Here is a 13,132-nt window from a genome sequence, read left to right as displayed (position 1 = left end):
TGACACTACCTCAGCGCTGTACTTTGGCAGGGCATACTCAACAATGATACGTTTTTGTACCGTAATTCCTACCGCTTTTATAATGAATTCCACCATGAGAAGATGGGTCAAGCGTGCATTCTTGTATTAACTCTGCATCTGACATATAATTGACCAAAAACACGGGATACAATATACAAATCACTTTCAGTAAAGCATACAACCAATAAGTGACATCACTTGCTCAGCCTGTTCTGCGAATCCACAAAACATGGGTGACAAAGACGCAAACGCGTCTCCTGCTTCCACAGCCATGCAGCATGCTGCGGCCAACAGGCTATTTCACTCAAAAGTATTGTTAACACAGGTAATAACACATGTATAACAAGAAAATATATTATGTAGTGAAATGGCACTGCGTACCTGCTGACCTTCCACAACGCTGCAGACATGACAAATGTACGTAGTTATGGTTAGATGGCGAAATGCAAGAAAGTGACAAAGCCGCCAGTGCGCACAAGGCCCGTGATAAAATGTTGTTTAGTGTCATCTGAGAAACCAACAGCAACACTTAACCACCTTTCCTAGCAACCAGCATCTCACACGAGTTGCAGCAACTATGACATTGATGACTTACAAGCAATGCTTGCCTGCATACGACATTTGCTAGGAGTGTAACATGTGCACCCATAACAATGCAGTACTATATTTTCAGAATTCTTAAAGGAGAGACAATTTTACGAAGCCGTATCATGTGAGCTTTTACCGAGGAAGTGCATTAATGAGCCGCATGGACCTGCCTCTACTGCCAAAATGAATTGCTGATATGATGGCATGCAATGGATTATTAGATACATGGTGAGATACCTCGATAGGTTCACAATACTAGCAAGATCATAGTGAAGTAAAGAATTGTCTTTTTCATCCCTGGAACATAGGAAATGCTTGTGTTATTTTTGGTTTGCTGGCGTCACTACCTTGTCATGTTGAAGCGCAAACGGGTATCGATATATCACATGGTATCGAGTCATTAAAATTGAAGAATACCAAAACAATGTTCTCTCCCAGAAGAACTATCCACGCACGCACACGCCTCAACACATTAGGATCAACACAAACCACTAGCACGCACCGGCAGTGATCACACCCATTTAAAGCGTCTGGTTCACGCACTGATGTCAAATAAGCGTGATCCCACACCTGTACAGCCCGCAGGAGTATCAAATTTGCAGGCTTTCTCAAATTTCCGCACAGGTTTTGGTTATAACACCGCATTCACCGTGGAGTTCCGTCCAAGCATGTCTCAATGGGGGTTCATGGTAACGCAATTCAGGAGGTTTTACTTGTAAGATGCAATTGATTCGTTCAAAATTTAAATTTGTGATACAAGATGCGTTGGATATTTAGCAATATATATATATATATATATATATATATATATATATATGTATATATTAAATTTTGGGAACGAAATCAATTGCCATCTTAACAAGTCAAACCTCGTGAATTGCATTACCAATGAACCCCACTTGAGACTTTGCTTTGGACGGAACTCACGGTGATTATATATAATACATAATTATATATATATATATATATTATATATTATATAATATTATAATATATTATATATCGATATATCAACATGGTATCGAGTCATTAAAATTGAAGAATACCAAAACAATGTTCTCCTCCCAGAAGAACATCCACGCACGCACACGCCTCAACACATCAGGATATATATATATATATATATATATATATAATATATATTAATAATATGCGTATGTGTGTGTGTGTGTGTGTGTGTGTGTGTGTGTGTGTGTGTGTGTGTGTGTGTGTGGTGTGTGGGTGTGTGGGTGGGTGTGTGGGTGTGTGTGTGTGTGTTGTGTGGTGTGTGTGTGTGTGTGTGTGTGTGTTGGTGTGTGGGTGTGTGTGTGTGGTGTGTGTGGTGTGTGCGTGTGGTGTGTGGTGGGTGTGTGTGTGTAATAACTCTCATATTCTCCTTATTCCAAAATGCCATGCTAACCCGCGTAAGGTTCTTTGCACCGGTGCGCAAAGCACTAACCAGGCTGTCGTGAGAAATGCGTAAGTAGAAGAAAAAACATCGCCAGCAGGGGAAAAAGACAGATTTGCCGTCGCGTCTTCTTTTTATGTCATTCGGGAGAGAACCGTATTTTTCGGTATTCGGCACGAAGGCATTAAGGCATTCGTTAGTAGAAGAAGTTTTGCCGTCGCGCCTTCTTTTTTATAACTGTTGGTACGGTGCCCGTTTTTTTGGGTGCCGCACTTTTTTGCAAGCATTGGTGTTTTTTATAGCATTGGCCCATGACCTAGAAATAAAGCAAAGTGCCGTGTTGACGAGTGTCGCACAAGCCGAAAGTGCGCACGCTTACGTCCGCGACACCCATTCAGCAGCGAAATCTTACTAACAGTCAATACTCTTCTGTGGATTGTATCATATGTATCGCATCATCGCTTTCGCGAACATATCAGACGCCGTGCTCTTTTTGACCATTAGCAGAAAACAGCCAGTAATATGACGGCGATCGCATGGCGTTTCCTTGACGGAATTAATGCCAAAGTGACTTTGAAATGTCTCCCAATAAATTTTTCACACTTTTGTGGGCGTGTAACTCAGAAACCAGAGGGTGTTGGGTCTTAAAAAGGACATGGCCGTGAACTGCATCACAAGGTCCTCATGATGGGCATTTAAATTCAAAACTCCATATAAAGGCGGAACACTCCCTTTAATATGCTGTATTGTAAAATCACACAAAATTGATCATCCGCGTGAATAGCATCCGCAACTGATCGTGCTATGCTACGCTTCTCAGTGTACACAGCCATCCAATCAGGCATTGGACCTGGTCACCACTAGACCTGATAACAATGTTACAGAGCGTCGCAGACGAACACTGCCTCAACTGGTCAGCGGTTGTCGATAGCTGAGCCAAGCCCAGGCGTCCCTTGTGACCGCAGTCCAACGCGCTCTGTCAAACGGCAGGGATCATGCACCTGAAATGTGCTGCCGAATTGTTCCCAGGCTGGAGGGTGGGTGGCCTTTGGTCATTCATTTACAGTCAACATCATAACAGTAATGCTACATGTTCTTAAAATTGGGGCTTGAATGCCCTGGTCCCTGTTCCTCACTCTTCATCCACAGTTCCTGAGCTCCTGTTCACTGATGCATTCAGCAATGTAAGATACCAACTTTTAACGTAATCTGAGGGTATGCTGGTCCACATTGTTCGGCGTAGGGTAAGCGTCTGCATAAAATGCTTGATAATCCCGGAACACAAGTTGTGAACAGCCTGTTTGAAAGAAAGATCAGACAGTTCCTCGCTAATGCACTGAACAACAAAGTGTATCAGCGTGTCAACAAAGGATATCACACTAAATGTCTAGAGCACATTCCAGCACCATCGGTTAGGATCATACAGCAAGGAACGGCCAGCCAGCTACTCATTCGTTATGGGTGGCCATATGACCGTCCATGCAGCAGTCCGCTGGCTCCGGGCATCTACGCAACAGCCCGTGCTGGCAGGCGCGATGAGCCACCAGGCCGTCCTAGTCGCACGTAACGCTACTGTTCCGTGCGAGCACTTTCACCAGCCCGGTCGGGACACTGAGCCGCGGCAATGGATGTACGGCACTCGATGAAGGGATAGAAGACACCGGGCAGCAACGGCTCGCCGGCCGCGGCGCATGCAGACGCCAGTGCACTCCGAGTCGAGCTGGACGTGAAACGTATCAAGGTGGCCACGCAGCATGCGCTGGCACACCTCGTAGGCCCTTCGGTCGCCGCACACCAAGTCAGGGGCAGCAGCGGCAGCAGCAGTCTAAAGGCGCTACATCGCCACCGAGGCGACGGGCAGCGGCCGGTCTGCCAGGTGGCGGCGGCGGCGAGGGCGGCAGCCAGCTGGCGTCCGCGGGGCGCACCAGCTACGCCAACTCGGCGAGCCGACGGCGCGCTGGTAAAGCGCGTTGGTAAAACAGGACAAGACAGCTACCGTTGCCCCCGGCCAAACTGGGCCAACCAGAGCCAGACCGACCAGGCGGTGCAGCTTGTGATCATGCTCCCGCAACCAGACGCACGCCGACCGTTGAAAGCTCACGAGATCACAATCTGCCCCATATCTCAGCATAGCTTCCTAAGCATGCATGCTCACTTTCAGTTTACTTGCGAAACAGCTGGTTCATTGCCAGGCGTCTACAGGCCTTTACATGTGTGCAGAGGGGTGACAACAAACGAACGCACAGAGCAGGGAGACCAGACAGCTTTAAAATAGCTGGTCCATTGCCCCATTTTCGTGCAGTGACCAGGAGCGCACAATGGATTTCTTGAGCAGCGGTCCGACCTTGGGGTGTATCTGGAAGAGCTCTCATGGCTCCTCTGGGCAGCAGCACCTGAAGACCCTCATATGTTCGCTATCTTTCCTCGATACCCTGTTCGTGTGTCGGTCATTGTGAAATATTGAAATATTATATTCCCTAGTACTCATTTATTCTTTACCCAGTGCATTGGGCCAACAGGACTTCGCTTGCAGATGACATGCGAGGGCCTTGAAATGTGATATGAATGTCATAAAAAATACACATAAAGGCGATATTTCCTGCTGTTGAAAGCTATAGGGTGGAATGAACAGAAGCGGAAAACTGATCAGAATGGATATCACATCAACCACAGCACATAGCTGCCACAGCGATATAATTTCATAACTCATGCAGAGAACATGGAGACAAAACAGTTATAAGATTGCCCGCTTTTTACCAGATTATTCCAGGGCCACTTGCCGCAGGGAACTTTCTTTTCATGACAAAAAAAATCCCAGTCAGTCAAAAAAATGTTAGCTACTCACGATATTAGTTACGCTTAATTTTACAGCTCACACTTAGCACCAGTCTGGCTCCTCAGAAAAAACATATGCACCCAGCAGCTTTTAAAATTAATGAAACTCTGAGCATGTGTATATAGATTATCACTTAAAATTGTCTGGGCAGTAGTTAGAAATTGCGTTTATTCTTTATGAAGGATAACCTTTCCAATTAACATAAATAGTGGGTACCATGGTCAAACAGACAAGCAATATTTGGAAGTCTCATTTGAGCGTCAGATCATTTAAAAGTCCACCCCTTGATGCAAAACATGTGAAAGAGTCATGTAGATGTTGAGAAAACTAAATTTAATATGCGCCATTGCCACGCATCAATGAAACACCAAGCCTACACTGATACGTTTAATGTGGCTGGAAGAGAGCTTCAACAATTGTTTAAAATGAGCTTACTTGATAATACAGTTACCAACAGTTGTCATGCTGGTCTCAATCGGTCTTGGAATGGAACCAGATTCCAGCTTGGATGAATGTACACTTGGAGTGAAGCATTCCAATCAAGTGTTATGATATTTGCAAACAAATCAAAATGCATAAATTTGTATCACAGATATAGTGTATAACAATGCCTCTGAAACTGGGGAATAAACAAACCCTGGGCGGCAACTCAATTACAGAGAGGGCAAGTTGACCTGAGAATAAAGTTTTGAAAGAAATAAGGCTTTGATTAACTCTCAACATCTACATGACTAGCATGCATCCATGGCTAACTAGGTGCAGACCAAATAACGGGTGAAAATTGGAGGCCCCCACTCCCACCATTTGTTCCCACCAGTGGTTAAGCAAACGTCAACATAAATCTTTCTCCCACAAAATCGCTGTTACAGTCAGTGAAGCTGACACAGACTATCTGACAACCAGGCTGAACATTAAAAACACAAATCGGAGGGGGCGTCTTACGTATTTCTGTCCATGGTGCAAGCTCAATCGTTAATGGGTAATGCAAACAGCTCTAATCCTCTGCTTCACAACTCACTGTTACAATAAAAGAATAGTTTTGCCTAACCTGACTAACTCGGTAGCCGTCGCTGGTGAACGTTTCGGCAACTCGTAAAAGTGCGAAGGCCTGCAGTACGCACTAAATTTTTTGGTTTAATCACACTTACTTTTCATAAGAGACTGTATTATTGAGAAAAGCTGCATTAGCTCAGCAATCTAGGCGATGAGACGCCGTACCCCGTAGAAGATCTAGTCCCCCGCGAGCACGTCACTGGTTGCCATGTTCACATCACCTGTAGGTCCCGTAATCGTGATCGGCAGACAGTTTTGAAGTCATTTCTGCTACTCGCTTGGAAAAGGCGTGTTGCCGAAATATCAACGCATCTAAATCTTCATTCTCCTGGCTTTTCTCCGGAAAATAAGGCTTTTACTACTGTCTAATCATGGATATTGATTGACATTTGTAAACTATGATTTTTGTGTGAATCAAGAAGGTCTAAGTACACCACACTCTCAAATTAAGAGCCAAAGGCAGTGTGTAGCTGTATTCATATCGAGAATCTACCTAACTGGTACTCAATGAAATCAGGCTGTAGTCTTAAAAATTTGGATTGTTGCTACTGGATGTTCCAGTGGGATGCTGACTTTATGCTGTTAAGTTTGTGCAACCTGATTTACGGGCGTGTTATGTGTGCCATGGATTTTTTTGTCACTGGTGCTCTTGCTGTAAAAATAAAGATATGTTGCTTCATGATTGTTTTATGTTTGCCACAACACCCTGGTATTGGGATGGATTTTTGGCTTTGAGATGCTTGGGAAATACAAAATAGACATTATTTCGCCTGCTAAACTTTTTGACTTGCAAAAGCCCTCCAAGTCTACCTCATAATCCAGACAAATGCCTGCGGATTCTTGCGGGTCAGAAATTGGCGGGTTTGCGTGTTGAAAAATCGTGCCTCTAGCCAGGATCAGGCTGGAGAGTTACGCGGCGCTAGGGCGCCACGTCATCAAACATTCGTTGCGTGATTTTACCAACATGAATACCTACTTCGTCTAACCGAACATGCATCTTCAAGCCCATGGGTCTCGGTGACGTCATTTATCCTCTCATTAACGACTGGATCAATCCATTTGAAAAAAACCGACAGGCTGTTTGTTGAGGAAATTGCGATGTGCTATTGGTTATTGAGAGTAAGATTTCCTTTCCGAACATAACGTTTGTTTTAAGCTTGTTTTTTAAAGCTCGTTTGCATCCGTTAGTAAGTTCGCAGCGCGGCTGGTGCAGGATGCCCAGGTGGCAATGCGAACACACGCGTCGTGGACTTTTCAAGGACCGCTTTTGAGGATGCTGGAGCACTGCCTTAGGCAGAGCCAAGCATCGAACATACCAGTGCTCTGTACAGTCGCAGCGATGCACACCGATCCGCTCAATATGTCATGCAATATGTCACTTTGAAATTGTTCATGCGCTTTATATACCGGACTTTGAACTGCTTGATATGGGGTTCAAAAGACAGCTGCCGGCCAAGTGTCATTTCAAGAAACTTTGTTTTGGCACATACCGGGATGATTGAACTGTACAGTCGTAGTACAGGGTCTCTGCATTCCCTAGTACGTGAATAAGAGTGTATACACTCGGCTCTGCTGGTAGGGGAAATGAACACGCGTCTTACAGTCCATTCAGAGAGTTTCAAGAGACACAGCTGGAGCTGCCTCTTGCCGACGAAGTCGAAGATGCCGGGATGATCGTCGACAAATAGAGGCCGGGAAATGTTTGCGGTTTAAACGTCAAAAACTCCAGGTGTGCCACTTAACATCAAAGCAAACAGATCACGCCATGGTGACGGAATTGTTCTCAATTGGAATTGATCGAATTGCACACACAGACTTTCCGTTTCCTCAGTTAGTATCGTGTGCATAGATTTACCGCAGGTCATCTCAGGATTTAACTGCCACGTGCCCAAATTCAGGAGGAGGGGGTGGAGGACATATTGGGTTTTAAGAAGGCACTATAGTATTTTGCACCTGCTACCCATCCTTCTCCCTATAGCATGGATTCCCCAATGGCGTGCTGATCCTGCTGTGGCTTTCGAGCCTGTCTGTTTATTGATGCGACAAAGGCCCGCAGGGAGGCGCGGGAATGCGTACATCTATAGGATTGCCGTGCAAGTACATTTCCAATTACCATAAATAAGGTGCTGCGTCGGCCGTGGGACATTGACGACGGTGATAAATCGCCACACGATGCATCGCGACCCGGCTGCGACCGCCTTAATATACTGAGATCACGACCGTCCTGGCACGCTGCATAGCTAGCTGTGTGAACGCAGCGCACTCCGGTATAGTCGTCCGTAATGTGTTTAGTCGCAGCTCCTGACCTCATTGGTGCAGTGCGAAAGTGAGCTGTCAGTGGGTTGAGGACATGCGGGGGTGCAGCAGGACTGATTTGGACGTTTGCCCTGTGGTCAAGTGCATAAACTGCATGCATAATTTGCGGTGAATGAGAAGTCGAAGGCGGATCGTCTCCATGCGCCGGCTTTGTCTACAAAATGGCGTCGGGCGCGAGAGGCGACCAGTGTTCCAACCCCGACCCGAGAGCCTTCCTGGCCGCTGGGTCACGTGACTCGCGTCACGCTGGCGGGGGCGCAGGCTCCGCTGTGACGAGGCGGCAGCTTCCGGTCGCGCTCGAGCAGCACTCCCGCCGGCCTCGACGTCGCTCGGCCTTTGAATAAATTTCGGTAACAAGCCGTGCGGCGGCCCGGCGGCGATGAGCTCTGCAGAGTGGCGGCGGTGATCGGCGCGCGCTCCCATGGGAGGCGCGGCGGGCCTCGGCTGACGTGCTGCCGGGAGGCCGGCCGGGACGGCCCTCTCCAGGCTCCCTGGCTAATTTGATGGGCTCGGATTAATCTGAAACTTCATAACGCCAGGTCGGGGGTTGACAGTAACTTTTATATTTCTCATTACAGCGGCCTGGGCCAAATGAGAGCTGAGCCTGAAGTGGTTAGGTTATTAGATCTGATGGTGCCCGATGAATGTCACGAACGGCACAGCGCTCTTCATTATGGCGCCACTGGCGCGTTATGCGCCTTATGTACCGGAGAGTACTGCACCGGGAAGCCGGCTCATATCGTGCAGGCACCGTCAAGGCAACAATGAAAACTGAGGCACGAGCTCCGCCACCTGTTCGGCCGCGTGGTTACTTCAAGCATGGCGTATTTTCTCGACAAGATACCGCAGCACACATTGCAATAGTCCAGGTTTGAAAAGAAAGCTTCCCTTGCGAAGATCAAATCTTGCGAAGCGATCACTTCGAGGTGGTCCCTAGCCGTAGAAGCTCCAGCCCGGACCGGTGGGCGGCCCGGCCGGCCGGACAGGGGTGCCAGCCGCCGCGGTGCAGGGCCACCCGTCGACGCGGCTCGTCGCGGCTGCGTCAGCCTCACGCGGCGTTTACGGCCGCTCGTCGTCCGCCGCCAGGCCGCAGGGTCCCGCCTCGGACGCAAGCCGTGCCAGCCGGGCACCGGGGTGCTCAGCGAGGCACGACCAGGCACGGGCTAGGCGGGGCGGCCCAGGGCCGGCTCCGGCACAGACAGAGGACTCACGCTGCAGCGTGGACAGCAAGGCACGACCAGGCACGGGCTAGGCGGGGCGGCCCAGGGCCGGCTCCGGCACAGACAGAGGACCCACAGGCGTGGACAGTGGACACCACAGGCGTGACGTGAACACGCTGCCGCATACCGGCGAATCTGCCTTATGCCGGCGCATCTGCCTTATGCCGGCGCATCTGCCGTACACCGGCATATCTGCCGTACATCGGCGCATCTGCTGTATTCGCATGGCATTTCCATGAGTGGGCGCAAGCTATCAATGGTAGATTCCAGAAACTTTCTGCGCTTCAAACCAGTGCTGGTGTACGCTAGCCATTCAGGAGCTTCGGTGGTTGGGCCACTACCGTGCAGAATATTTGTACTACGCCTATGCCGATTTGACACCTAATGTGGTATGGCAGGAAATAAAAACAGCCTGGGCTTGACATTATCTTTCAACGTGTTAGACACTTAATGCAAATCGCACTAGGCTAGAAAGATATTCCACTTATAAGGCCAAAACGTGACTGTACTCATACGGCGGCAACAGACGTATCCGGATTAAAATGTGAAATTGGTTTCTCAAAATGCATTACATAAAGTAAAAGCAAGATTATCTTTGAAAATAACGAACTTCCTTCTCTATGCCGTATGGATTGTACTCATGGTCATTTGAAATCAATACATTTACTTATTTGATGCCATTCTCAGTTAAACTCCGCGAATTATCTTTTCAGGTAGCTGGGTCCAAAGTTGCAATCTCGACAAACGACAGGCCATGGTAGCCGGCAAACATAGACGAAAGCAGCCCAAAGCCGCATTCGCAACACTACGGCACACAAACCGTCACAGTCACTCTGGCAATGGCTCAAATCGCTGGAGAGTAACGCCACCATCAATGCGGGTGGTAAAGGCCTCATTGTTTTAGTGCGGTGAACGAAGGCATTTCTTGGGGTGGAAGCCGCTGGGCAGGATGTGATTGTTGTTAAGAAAGCAATTTCAGCAGAGCATATATGCACGTACAGACCGTGGCAAATACACTCAAGCCATCAGGAACACGCCATCGCCTGATGGTTTGAGTTGAGTCTACATTTTCGGGCATTTCACCAGAAAGCCCAAATTTGGCCTAGTAAAACTCGTATTTTTAATCGCATAATATTTGGGTTATATGTTTATAATGTAGGCCAGCAAGCCAGCTTTGACAACAAAAACTAAATTCCGAGAAATGGCTGCCAAGCTATAGTCGCGGGCACTTAACATGGACCACATTGAAAACAACTTTTTGGTAGTCATTGGTAAGCACTCAGTATCACCGCATTTAAACCCCTATATCATTGAGAGTGCAATGAACCAAGCGAGATTTGAGTCATCTCATAATTTCACTTTTACAAAATTCGATCACGTGACTTTGTGATCTACTACGTAAGAGTGACTTTAACTTGTTGACGAGCAAAAGATGCAGCCTTTTCGAAGGCGACTTTAGTTTTATGAAGTCCTGGCAGATGGCTTTGGTCCTGCAAGCATTGTTTTCCAGCTAACAAAATTGTAGGTGGCGCTGGCGATACCTGATGGCATATCTCCGAATCGAAAGACGATATCGGGATGTAGTCTGCGCCAGATCATAAATCTAGATATTTTACACGTGAATTTAAATAACTGAAGATTGTTTGATGTTAGGCGAAAATCAACTTGTTGAGCACGCTTTCAGAGACGTTAAATGCAAATTGTTGTCCTTGGCAAAGTGATCCTTCCGTGTGCTAACGACAACATAAAATACGGAATTGCACTCCTTGCTGGAAGATCCCGAGATGTCCTAAACATAGGACATCTGGTGATTTATATTTTTAGTTCATTTTTTGTACATCATATTTACTACTTTTAGTGGGGCAGCTTAGCATACGCTTGGTCAAAGCCTTATTCGAGGAGACAACATAGAGACTGAGAAATGTCTTGAAACCAAAAGGTGAGTAATTTCCGACGGTTTGCTGGTGGAGAAAATCTACCATACCTGCATCTAGACGAGATGCACTTGCTAATTGGAGAGATGTGAGCTCCAAGACCACCAGCTCAAACTGGCTTCTTTTGGGCGGGCGGTCCACAACAGCATTTTTCTAGAAAGTAACCTCGTAGACATAATGCGCTTCAAACCTTATGCTTTTGTTGTTCAAACCAAAATGTCGCTGACGAAACGAAAGGTTGTTCGCGATCTTTTGACACTTGATGCATTCTGATTGTGACACTGCCCGCCGTGCAGAATCTGTGGAATCTCAGTGTCGCTTTTACGACCACCGCGTTGGCGAAGGGACCGCTGAAGTAGGCCGCCGTCTTTGCAGCATCTTCCTTTAACATGCGCAAACATTTGATCGCGAATACAAACCTGGCCTTCTCAAACGTGAACATGTCTACGGCAGTGAGAATCTGGTTTGTTGCGGTGCGCCCGGTAAGCGGCGCGTTTCATCGTCCCACCAATCCCACGCGTGCACCCTTCCGTATGAAGCTGCGAAAAAGTTTCAACCGCATGTCGCATCGGGGAAGTCACCGCTATAACTGCAACACGCATGCGCACGGCTATGCCTGTTTTTGTACCGGGGTCCGCTCTCGTCGCTGAAGTAGTAGGTCTTGTTCAGTTCTGACGCCTGGTTCCTGGCTGCCGGCTCCAGACATCGCGGAGATATACGCACCGTAATGGCACTGTGCTCGGTGCAGTCTGACGTGACACATTAGCTCTAATGGTGCCCCTCGCTGCGCTTCCCCCAGTTCTCTGTGAACGGGTGCACTGTGCACCGATCCGCGTCCCTGTGGAGGCCCTGGACGGCGTCTTGCACCACGACCAACGAGTTCTCCGAAAAGTCTCCCTCTACCGCCATTTCACCCTCCTCCACGTCTGCATGAGATGGGCAGAAAGCACTGACTGCGCTTTGGCCCGATGATGGTGGCAAGATAGTTTTAAAATATGTTGAATGAGCTTTCTGAGGCATTCATCCAGGCCCGGCACCATATCCTACACGGTACATCGATCGGTGTTCTCCCACCTATGTATTGCATCTCAACGTCATCAGTCCCATCCTCGCCTGCATCAACATGCACTAAAATTGATAGAAACTCCACCACTCCCTCCCCACCGGAACACTCGTCACACTCACCCAGCATGCGGTCTCAACGATAGGAGCTGCACACTGTCGTATAAACCAACTCTTCACATTTAAGGTCAGGCAAGTTCAGGGCGGCGATAAGGGGAGTGGGGCTCTGGTGAAAAGTACTTACTATTTGCCATCCCCGTTACGTACAGCGATGCGGTCTGTTTGGCCGGGTCACATACAGCTCACATGGTCACACTCGTAAAAAGCGGGCCCTTTGCCTCACTCCTCTGGGATGCGACACCGGCCTCGGTTCATACTCCTCTGGGATCCGACGCCGGCCTCGGTTCATACTCCGTACCCTCCGGTAGGGAGCCATGCTATCGCTCCAGCTCCCGGCTCTTTTGATCATGTACGCCGCTGTTTCGAAGTACTCACAATGCGCTCCTGCTGGTCGAGTGGTGGCGTCGGAATAACTAGCCGCCTCTTGCAGTGGGTGTATAGTGCTACCAAAGGCTAGCTTGGGCGCAGCCATCGGGCGCTCCTGTTGATCGGGTGATGGCGTCGGAATAACTAGCCGCCTCTTGCAGTGGGTGTATAGTGTTACCAAAGGCTAGCTTGGGCGCAGCCATCGGGCGCTCCTGTTGATCGGGTGATG

At 48.1% G+C, this 13,132-nt stretch overlaps 1 protein-coding gene across 1 annotated transcript in view; it reads left to right on the top strand.

The window, feature by feature from the left end:
• Nucleotides 1-13,132, top strand: part of LOC119103127 (low-density lipoprotein receptor-like) — a 59,880-nt gene that overhangs the window by 34,755 nt on the left and 11,993 nt on the right. The window lies entirely within an intron of this gene.

Source organism: Pollicipes pollicipes, unplaced genomic scaffold (genome assembly GCF_011947565.3).
Source record: "Pollicipes pollicipes isolate AB1234 unplaced genomic scaffold, Ppol_2.1 Scaffold_5724;HRSCAF=6776_pilon_pilon_pilon, whole genome shotgun sequence".
Classification (NCBI taxonomy): Eukaryota; Metazoa; Arthropoda; class Thecostraca; order Pollicipedomorpha; family Pollicipedidae; genus Pollicipes; species Pollicipes pollicipes.
This window is presented reverse-complemented; position numbering and strand designations above follow the sequence as displayed.